Source organism: Dendropsophus ebraccatus, chromosome 15 (genome assembly GCF_027789765.1).
Source record: "Dendropsophus ebraccatus isolate aDenEbr1 chromosome 15, aDenEbr1.pat, whole genome shotgun sequence".
Taxonomy (NCBI): Eukaryota; Metazoa; Chordata; class Amphibia; order Anura; family Hylidae; genus Dendropsophus; species Dendropsophus ebraccatus.
The window spans coordinates 47,597,606-47,607,118 of NC_091468.1; the positions used below are offsets into that span (position 1 = coordinate 47,597,606).

Below are 9,513 nucleotides of genomic sequence, written 5' to 3' on the forward strand. Positions count from 1 at the left end.
TCGGATTTGTACCCTGTTGAGGGGTGATATGCACAAAGCCCAAGTGGCATCCAGGTGAGCACCTTCTCACATAATCCTTATCCTTGGTGTATTGAGGTATCACACGAGGCGCCGATGCCCCCTTTCTTCTTTTTCTCTCCCTTGTCAAAGTTCTAACTGCAAGCACTCCTGACCAGTGCTTGAGTTATGACTAGACTTAACGGTTTACTGACCAGTCAGGAAAGGTTGGTAGATATTTAAAACCTATCAATGTGATTTAATCTATTTTTTCCCTACAGTCCAAATATGTGTAACTAAGTTCCACAACGGTATGTAAGTTATAGTTTACTGATTACCACCAACTCTTCTATACAGGATATATATATATATATATATATATATATATATATATATATATATATATATATATATATGCCTTGCCTTGACTTAGATTACGAGCATAATTTTTTCCGGGTCTGTGCTCCAAATCCACTCTAAGGGCCCTATTCCACAGTAACGATAATCGGCTATTGTTCGGTGAAATAGAGAGAACGATCAGCCGATGATCGTGTCATCGGCTGATCGTTCATTTAGGGCCAGACCTAAAATCATCGTTCCCCCACCGCGCATCGCTACGGTTGAATAGCGGTGCGCGGCGGGCGACTGACGATTTGACAAGCAACATTATCATACATTACCTGTCCAGGCTTCTTCTCCGCGCTGTCTTCATCCCCGGGTCCCGCACGCTCTATCTTCAGAATGGCCGGTCAGCTGACGGAGTGCTCAGCCAATCACATACCGGCCATTCTGAAGATAGAGCGCGCGGGACCCGGGGATGAAGACAGCGCGGAGAAGAAGCCTGGACAGGTAATGTATGATGCTGCAAGGGCTGCAAGGACATTGGTAACGATGTCCCTGCAGCCCTCATTCAACGATCATCGGGCCGTGGAATAGGCCCAGTAAACAAACGGTGATCTAGCAGATCGCCGCTCGTTTACATCGTTGATTGGGCCCTCCTCGACCCTTAGACCAAAGCAAAATTTCCTATAAGGAGTCATTAAAATGCAGACAATTGGTTCCACACCCCAAAAATAATGATTTTTTTAAATTCTGAATAACAGATAAAACAAACATTTAGAAAGCTGGATATGTGATATTATAAGTTACTGTAGAGTATAGCGAATCAGAATGTGAAGTATAATGTATAGTAAGTGCAGATAAAAAGTACAGTATTTCCCTGCATATAAGACTACTTTTTAAACCAGGAAAATCTTCACAAAAGTCAGGGGTCGTCTTATACGCGGGTGTCGTCTTATAGGGCAGGTGCTGAAAAACTGTATCCTATCAGTATTACTGTGCCTCCTTCTCTGCCTCTCTGATTTCGCTGCTGTTTGATGTATTATTATTAATTTTTATTTGGTGTGCATTGGAAGAGGGGTAGTCTTATACGGCGAATATATTCCAAACTCTATATTTTAACTGGAAAAGTTGTGGGTCGTCTTATACCCTTAGTCGTCTTATACGCCGGAAAATACGGGTAAGTAAGTAAATAAGTAAGAGTATAAAGTATAGTAAGAGAATGAAAAAACATCAGCAGTTTGTAGATACAGAATGGAGGTGCAGATCTCCATAATGCAGTAGTGTAGTACAACAGGCTAGAATAGAAAAGCAGGATTGCTGTCAGAGGTCTGTGTGGTCACATGATCACAATGGGGAACAGGTGTGTGTTGAGTATGCACCAATCAGGGAGTGAGAATCACAGAGCTGTGCAGGAGGACAGTGAAAGAAACTTTTCCATACAGTAGTGTGAATGGCTGAGTGTGAGTGCAGGCACATTATAGCAGCAGTGTGTATAGCTGAGTGTAAGTGCAAGCACATTATAACAGCAGTGTGTATAGCTGAGTGTAAGTGCAAGCACATTATAGCAGGAATGGAGAAGATGGGAAACACAAGGGCTGACAGAGACTGCTGGGAGCATGAAGGAATGAGCAGGACATATGTGGGCACATACATGCAGCACTCTCTGTCCCGGGAGAGAGGGGTTACAGCTATGAAGAGATTACCTCCACAGTCCTGTCCCCTGTTGCAAGCCCCAGCCTGAAGTGGATCTGCTATGATTTGGAAGGTGAGGGAGACTTCCTGGGTCAGAGTACAGGGCTGTAGACCCCGCTATGCAGACCATGCCCCTCCCCCACTCCCGCTCCCACCCAGTACTTAAACCAAAGCAATGCTCTTAAACCAAGTCACAATTTAGAAAAACTTCTTGCAAAACGTTCTTAATCCAAGGTACTACTGTAAATTATTACAGACAAAGTAGAGGTGAGCTCTCACATTTCAGGCCACACAGCTGAAATAGTCGCGATCAGCCATTTGTATAGAAGTTTCTATAAGCAATACTGAATTTAGTGGAGGTCCATGTCATTCACTAATAGTTTATAAGATTCCTGTAGTTTCCCAGTGACAAAACCTCAGTAGAGAGGCTCCTTCTGTTAGATACTCATTCCCTAATAGGGCTCAGAGAATTGTCTGGCAGTACCCAACATCTTTACGATACATATACAATGCTGCGTCATCTCTCAATGCTATTAGTAATGACCCATATATCCTGGCCTACAGAGACATGGAATAAAGTATGGTCACTCTTTCATGCTATATAATTCTATATAGGCTGTACACACAGGGTCCTGACCCGGAAGTCAATTATTGTTGGGTAATACAACAGCGTATATATATATATATATATATATATATATATATATATATATATATGTATTGTTATGTTTGCAATTGAAACAGACATCTCCTAACCATGTTATTAAGGGATTTACTATAGCTTTATCGCATCTAATAAACATATGCGCTTAAACTGGAGCCTCAGGCCTCAACAATGCCAGTGACTACTTGAAAAATTGGAATTAAAGTGACAAATATAATTGTATAGTATAAGTTTAATACTACCCATTATATGCTGTGTATAAAACGCAGTATATAATTGCAATGTCCAGTAAAAAGAGAAATTGCACTAACAATAACCTTAGGCAAATTGGTAAGATGTTTACATGGGGTAACAAAGAGCTTGCAAACTCCTAATCTACATGGCTGTGCCTGTAGGGGGGAAGATGATGAACATTTTTTTTTTCCCATTCTAGCAATAAGAACTTGTTTTAATGTGCATACCCCTTTAAATTTATAATGGTGATCTAAATGTTAACTATAAACCCTTCCACTATTTGGGGGATGCTGAGGAATAGTAATGGAAAAGTAACAGGAATAATTTCTAAACAAAAGTTAAAATAAAAAAGGAAAATATAGTATACAAATACACGTACATACATATACAATGACACACACACACACACACACACACACATATACACACGTATACACTAATATATACACACACATATACACACACAGAGGTCAAACATAAATCAATTTACATTAACAATATTAAAGTACCATTAGCAATCATGTCATGGGTCACCTTAATACTTGTTCTAGATACAGACGCATTGATTCTGGTAGTGAATAGTGATAGAAAAGTGGTCTCACCTCTGTTTCCTGTGTTCTGCGCTGTGCAATACTGCGTCCACCTGGATTCCTAAGAGAACAGGAACAAACAGTTGAGGTAATCAGCAATTCTTAATCTCCACCCAACTGTGACGAGGACAAGAGGAGCAAAGGGGGCAGGTTAGGAGCTGAGAAAGTGCCCTCCACTTGCTATGCAATGTCCCGCCCAAAGGTTTCTGGCACCAGCAAGCTCTGCTGTGTCTGCAGGTAACAACATGTCAAGCATGAGGCTAGCAGCTTCACCTATACAGCAAACCACAAATTCTGTAAACTCCTTTCTAGGTGTCCTCCTCTCGGTCTAAACTCTTATCGTGAATAGTTGTGAACATTTCCCAAATTCTTTCCTAGCATTGTGCCGCTTGGCAAGTGTGTAAGAGGTACAAACAATGGGGTGTGTGATTTACTAAGAGCACAAAGCTGTATCCTGCAGGCAAAGGATTTACAGTTGGACTTTGGCACCTGAGGGCTGCGTTCCTTTGTGTATTGTGAATTAACTCTTTGCTCTAGTACGTCATCACTCCTGTAGAGTAGAGTATTTTTTATTTTGCAATTTTTTTCATAGTTACCACTGAGTGGAAATATTACAAATAAGTACTAGTTATCAGATATTATCATGCTATTAGAGATGAGCGAACCTGGAGCATGCTCGAGTCGATCCGAACCCGAACTTTCGGCATTTGATTAGCGGTGGCTGCTGAAGTTGGATAAAGCCCTAAGGTTATGTGGAAATCATGGATATAGTCATTGGCTGTATCCATGTTTTCCAGACAACTTTAGAGTTTTATCCAACTTCAGCAGCCCCAGCTAATAAAATACCGAACGATTGGGTTCGGATCGACTCGAACCCGAACCCGGTTCACTCATCTCTATTTGCTATCCTTTTTTATATGAGAAGGAGGGAATAGATTTTGTATTTGTTGAAAGGAATGTCTGGAAGAGATGGAAACATCTTTTTTCGAATAAATTGAAAAAAATCGATGTTTGTTTGTCATTCAACAATCTTACTTAAAGTGTCACTGTCATTATAACTTTCAAAATGTAAATCAACAGTAGATGCCGGAAGATCCACTAGTCACAGTAGTATAATCATATAAAAATCAAACTGGGACAGCACTGGAAAAAGTGAAAAAAAATCAAGAATGTTTAAATGGAGTGCGCGTCTCACCGCACAGGACCCTTCCGTTCGGCTTCAATCCAATAGTAAACGTAGGAGACAGCACTTCTTGTAAAAAAACGTGATTTTTTTATTCACATCAGACGTGACGTTTCGGTTGGTACTGGTACCAGCCGAAACGTCGCGTCTGATGTGAATAAAAAAATCACGTTTTTTTTCACAAGATGTGCTGTCTCCTACGTTTACTAGTAGTATAATCATCCAAAGAATTAAATTTACAGACAGTAACCTAAAACAGATAGACCACCCCTGATTGGCCGACCAGTTCCTGTGACAGTGAGGCTAATGGCCATGAAGATTGGCGAGGGAGAAACATTACAGTTTGTTTGGTCTTTCCATAAAATGTGATCACTCACATGAAGTCATGTTTAGAGATGATCGAACAGGGCCAATGGTTCAGGTTCGTACGAACCCGAACCATCGGCATTTGACTCCCGCTGCCTTTCCGTTCCGTGGGGAAGGTAGAGACAGCCCGAGTCCCACCTGGAAAACAGGGATACAGCCTAAGTAATAGGCTGTATCCCTGTTTTCCAGGCGGTACTCGGGTCCACGGAACGGGAAGGCAGCGGGAGTCAAATGCCGATGGTTCGGGTTTGTACGAACCTGAACATCGGCCTTGTTCGATCATCTCTAGTTATATTATGAAGGATCCACAGGGCAAGGTTAAGGTATGGCTGTTGCAGAAAGTACTGCCAGAGCTAGGGATGCTATGTTCTTATTGGATGCGAGCCCAGTATATGCCAAACTGGTTGAATAACAAATTCCTGCACAATTTAATTTCTCTGCACTGCTATTTCCCAGAGCTTTGGTTTTGCAAGGGTAGGCATACTGTCAGTGGTGCACCTGCGGAATGCGTAGGATGAGAACACTGGCCTATATAGTGCTTGCTCTGGATCATTTCTTTACAGCACTGCTGTCAGCTACAGGTAAGATACAATCTATGGAATCGCCAATCTAAACAAAAGATATGAAAAATTCTAACTCTTCGAGCCTTTATTAACAACAAATCGTAAAATATGATATACCATCATGTCATAGGGTAGTGGAGGCAAGGTGCAGTGGACATATATTCATCATTTCTTAGTATATAATCAATTTTTAGAAGATATTATAAATACCGATGCACTAATTCACGTAATGTTCAACTTTAATTGCGTATATTTGAGAAAAGTGTGGACCATTCTCATACTAGAACTTCTAACCAGGTTCTGAGGTCAGAAAATTTTACTGTTATTTGTTATTGGAAAAAAACAGACTGGACCCCTTATGTAAGACTTCAAAATGAACTCCTAAACTTATTCAGACCCCAGATCGGACCTTTAAATAAACTAAAACCCCAAATAAGACCCCTAAAATTGCAGAAAGGATCCAGCACCTCGGGACTAATCATAGTACTATGAATAAGATCAGGGCCGTTTCTAGGTAGTTTTGACTACAGGGCGAATCTTGCTAAAAGTGCCCCCCCCCCCATCCCCTCTCAAGTGATGTCGGGGAGGGGGGGAGGGCGTTGTTGCTATGAAGAAGCAGTGTGTGTATTGTGGCATTGAGCAGTGTTATTTAACCATTGAACTGAAACAAAAAAAAAAAAGTCAGTGACTCACAGGTGACGTCTTCTTTGATCTGAGGCGTCATTTTCCTTTCCCTCTCCATCTGGCCCAGGCCTCCATGATGATTTCTTGCAGCAACAATTCATCTCTTCTGAACCTGCCAGACAAACATCTTAGGCTCCGCACTTTTACAACAACTTCCCCTTTTTATGACATCTGGGCTCTGCCCCATAGTAATAACCCCCCTCCCGTGCTGTCCCTATACTAATAATACCCCCTGTGCTGTCTCTATAGAAATAATCTTCCCTGTGGTCTGCCCCATAGTAATAATCCCCCCCTGTGCTGTTCTCATAGTAATAATCCCCCCTGTGCTCTGTCCCCATAGTAATAATCCCCCCTGTGCTGCCTTCATAGTAATAATCCCCACTGTGCTCAGTCCCCATAGTAATAATCCCCCTGTGCTCTACCCATAGTAATAACCCCCCTGTGCTTTGCCCAATAGTAAAAATCCCCCCCATGTTCTGCCCCATAGTAATAATCCCCCTGCAATGTTCTGCCCCATAGTAATACCCCCCCCCATGTTCTGCCCATAGTATTATTTCCCCCTCCCATGTTCTGCCACATAGTAACCCCCCCCCATGTTCTGCCCCATAGTATTAATTCCCCCTCCCATGTTCTGCCCTATAGTAATAATCCCCCTCCCATGTTCTGCCATATAATAAATAATCCCCCTCCCATGTTCTGCCATATAATAAATAATCCCCCTCCCATGTTCTGCCATATAATAAATAATCCCCCTCCCATGTTCTGCCATATAATAATAACCCCCCTCCCATGTTCTGCCATATAATAATAATCCCCCTCCCATGTTCTGCCATATAATAATAATCCCCCTCCCATGTTCTGCCACATAATAATAATCCCCCTCCCATGTTCTGCCATATAATAATAATCCCCCTCCCATGTTCTGCCATATAATAATAATCCCCCTCCCATGTTCTGCCATATAATAATAATCCCCCCTCCCATGATCTGCCATATAATAATAATCCCCCTCCCATGTTCTGCCATATAATAATAATCCCCCTCCCATGTTCTGCCATAAAGTAATAATCTCCCCCCTCCCCATGTTCTGCTCCTTAGTGATACCCTTCATTGCCGATCACAACACAAAAAAACAACAACATTATACTCACCTTCTTGCATACAGCGGGTACCTCTCTCTCTCATCAGATCTTCTCTTCTGGCCTGCGAGAAGCTGCTCCTGCCTCCCCGCCCGCGCTGGTGGCACCTTCCCAGACCTCACCTAGCTGCGCACGCCCCCACCGGCCGCCAGCCCTCCCACCGGCCACATTATCTGCCTCCGCGCCCAACGGCCGCAAGATCTGCCTCCCCCGCACGACCGCAGCTCCTGCCTCCGTGCCCACCGGCCACATTATCTGCCTCCCCGGCCCGACCGCAGCTCCTGCCTCTCCGAACACATCTTCTCTATCCTCAAGCAGGCGAATGACGTCATATCACGGCGCCTGCTGGCCCGGCCCGCCGGCCGCTAGAAACGGCCCTGAATAAGATCGAAAAACACATTGGTTCTACATGGATTTTATTTGTGAATCTTAAAGACCACACTAGGTGGGGATTCATATGTGGCAGGTATGGTGAGTTGAATTGGCTTTGTAGACCACTAAAATTGACTGAAAAGACCACTTTAGGTCCTTGTATTTATCATCACACCCAATATTGTGATGCTGACCAGGGTAAGAGTCTTGTATTCTGGACCCCGTCGTAGTTCTGCTCTTGCCATTATAGATTCATTGGAGGAGACATTGCCCAATGGCAGGTGTGCAGATCCAAACAGTTGTCCCTAGAATTCACACCATGGTCCACCCCATGGCCCATAAAAATAATCCCTACTTTTTCGCTAAAATCCATACCAAGATTGATTGGTCAAGATGGATACCACATTAAACGATGCTGTTATTTACCCACATATAAGGTTAAATGGGGTTTTCTGGGACTAAAACATTGGTGACCTGTAATTAGATAGATGACCAGTGTTTGATCAAAGGAGATCCAACTATTGACTGAGCATCTTGGGGTCTGTGTCCATGACTAAAGACTAGAGATGAGCGAACCAGGTTCGGGTTCAAGTCCATCCGTACCCAAACTTTCAGCATTTGATTAGCAGTGGCTGCTGAACTTGGATAAAGCCCTAAGGCTATGTGGAAATCATGGATATAGTCATTGGCTGTATCCATGTTTTCCAGACAACCTTAGAGCTTTAACCAAGTTCAGCAGCCCCAGCTAATCAAATGCCAAAAGTTCGGGTTTCGGATGGACTCGAACCCGAACCTGGTTCGCTCATCTCTACTAAAGACCATAACAATGCCCCTACTGAATCAGCACACAGTATCTTGATGACGGTGTGATGACATAGGGGTTGGGGGAACATTAAAAACTTTGTCTAGTTATGCCGGGATGAAACGCTGAAGGCTGGTCTGCCGCCTCCATTATCATGAATCCCCCTCCTCTCTGTGCGCACCTCCAATAGAATTAATACAGCCGGCGGGCCTGCCTCCCATGTTTAATCCCCTCTGGTGCTCAGTAATAGACTGACGCCGTGTGTGCGGGAAACGAGTTGCAATTAAAAAAAAAGGACTGCAGCACCGTAACATTGGAACAAAAACATGTTGTAATAAGAAGATATACACAAAACAAGCAGCCGGGGTAGAAAGCAATAGACATGATCCCCGTGTATTTGGTTCTACACCATTAGCTTGTTTTTGTTCCAAGGTTGCTGCTCTACATTTCTAACAGGCTGTTGGGGTAGAAAGCAATACATGCGGATTGCGTCATTTGCTTTCTCCCTTGCCAGCTTGTTTTGTATATATTTACTTATAACAGCATGTTTTCATTCCAATGTTGCTGTTTATTTCTAACAGCAACATTGGCGTAAAAATATGCTGTGAAGTAAATATAAACAAAACAAGTTAGTGGGGGATACCAGAGACTTGTAGGAGGACACTTGGGAGAGTGTGGACAGCTAAGCACAGGCTCTGTTCATGTTTACATTTTTACAAACTGGTTCAAAACTCTTAAAAAAAAATCTAACTTTTTGCAAAGTTCTTAACGTATCCTGGTTTGTGAAGTTTGGTTCGCCAATCTCTAATGTTTAGTCTTAGAAGAGGCCATCATAGAATTATTTCTGCAGAACCCCTTTAATTCTAAGTGTTTCTCATGTAAATA

The 9,513-nt window shown here is 42.8% G+C and overlaps 1 protein-coding gene across 1 annotated transcript in view; it reads right to left on the reverse strand.

Annotated features, from left to right (window-relative positions):
* Positions 1-3,639, reverse strand: part of FERMT1 (FERM domain containing kindlin 1) — a 31,810-nt gene extending 28,171 nt beyond the window's left edge. The window contains exon 1 of the mRNA XM_069954697.1: positions 3,532-3,639. The gene's annotated coding sequence lies outside the window, so the exon portion shown is untranslated. The remainder of the gene's footprint in view (positions 1-3,531) is intronic.
* Positions 3,640-9,513: the final 5,874 nt, after the last annotated feature.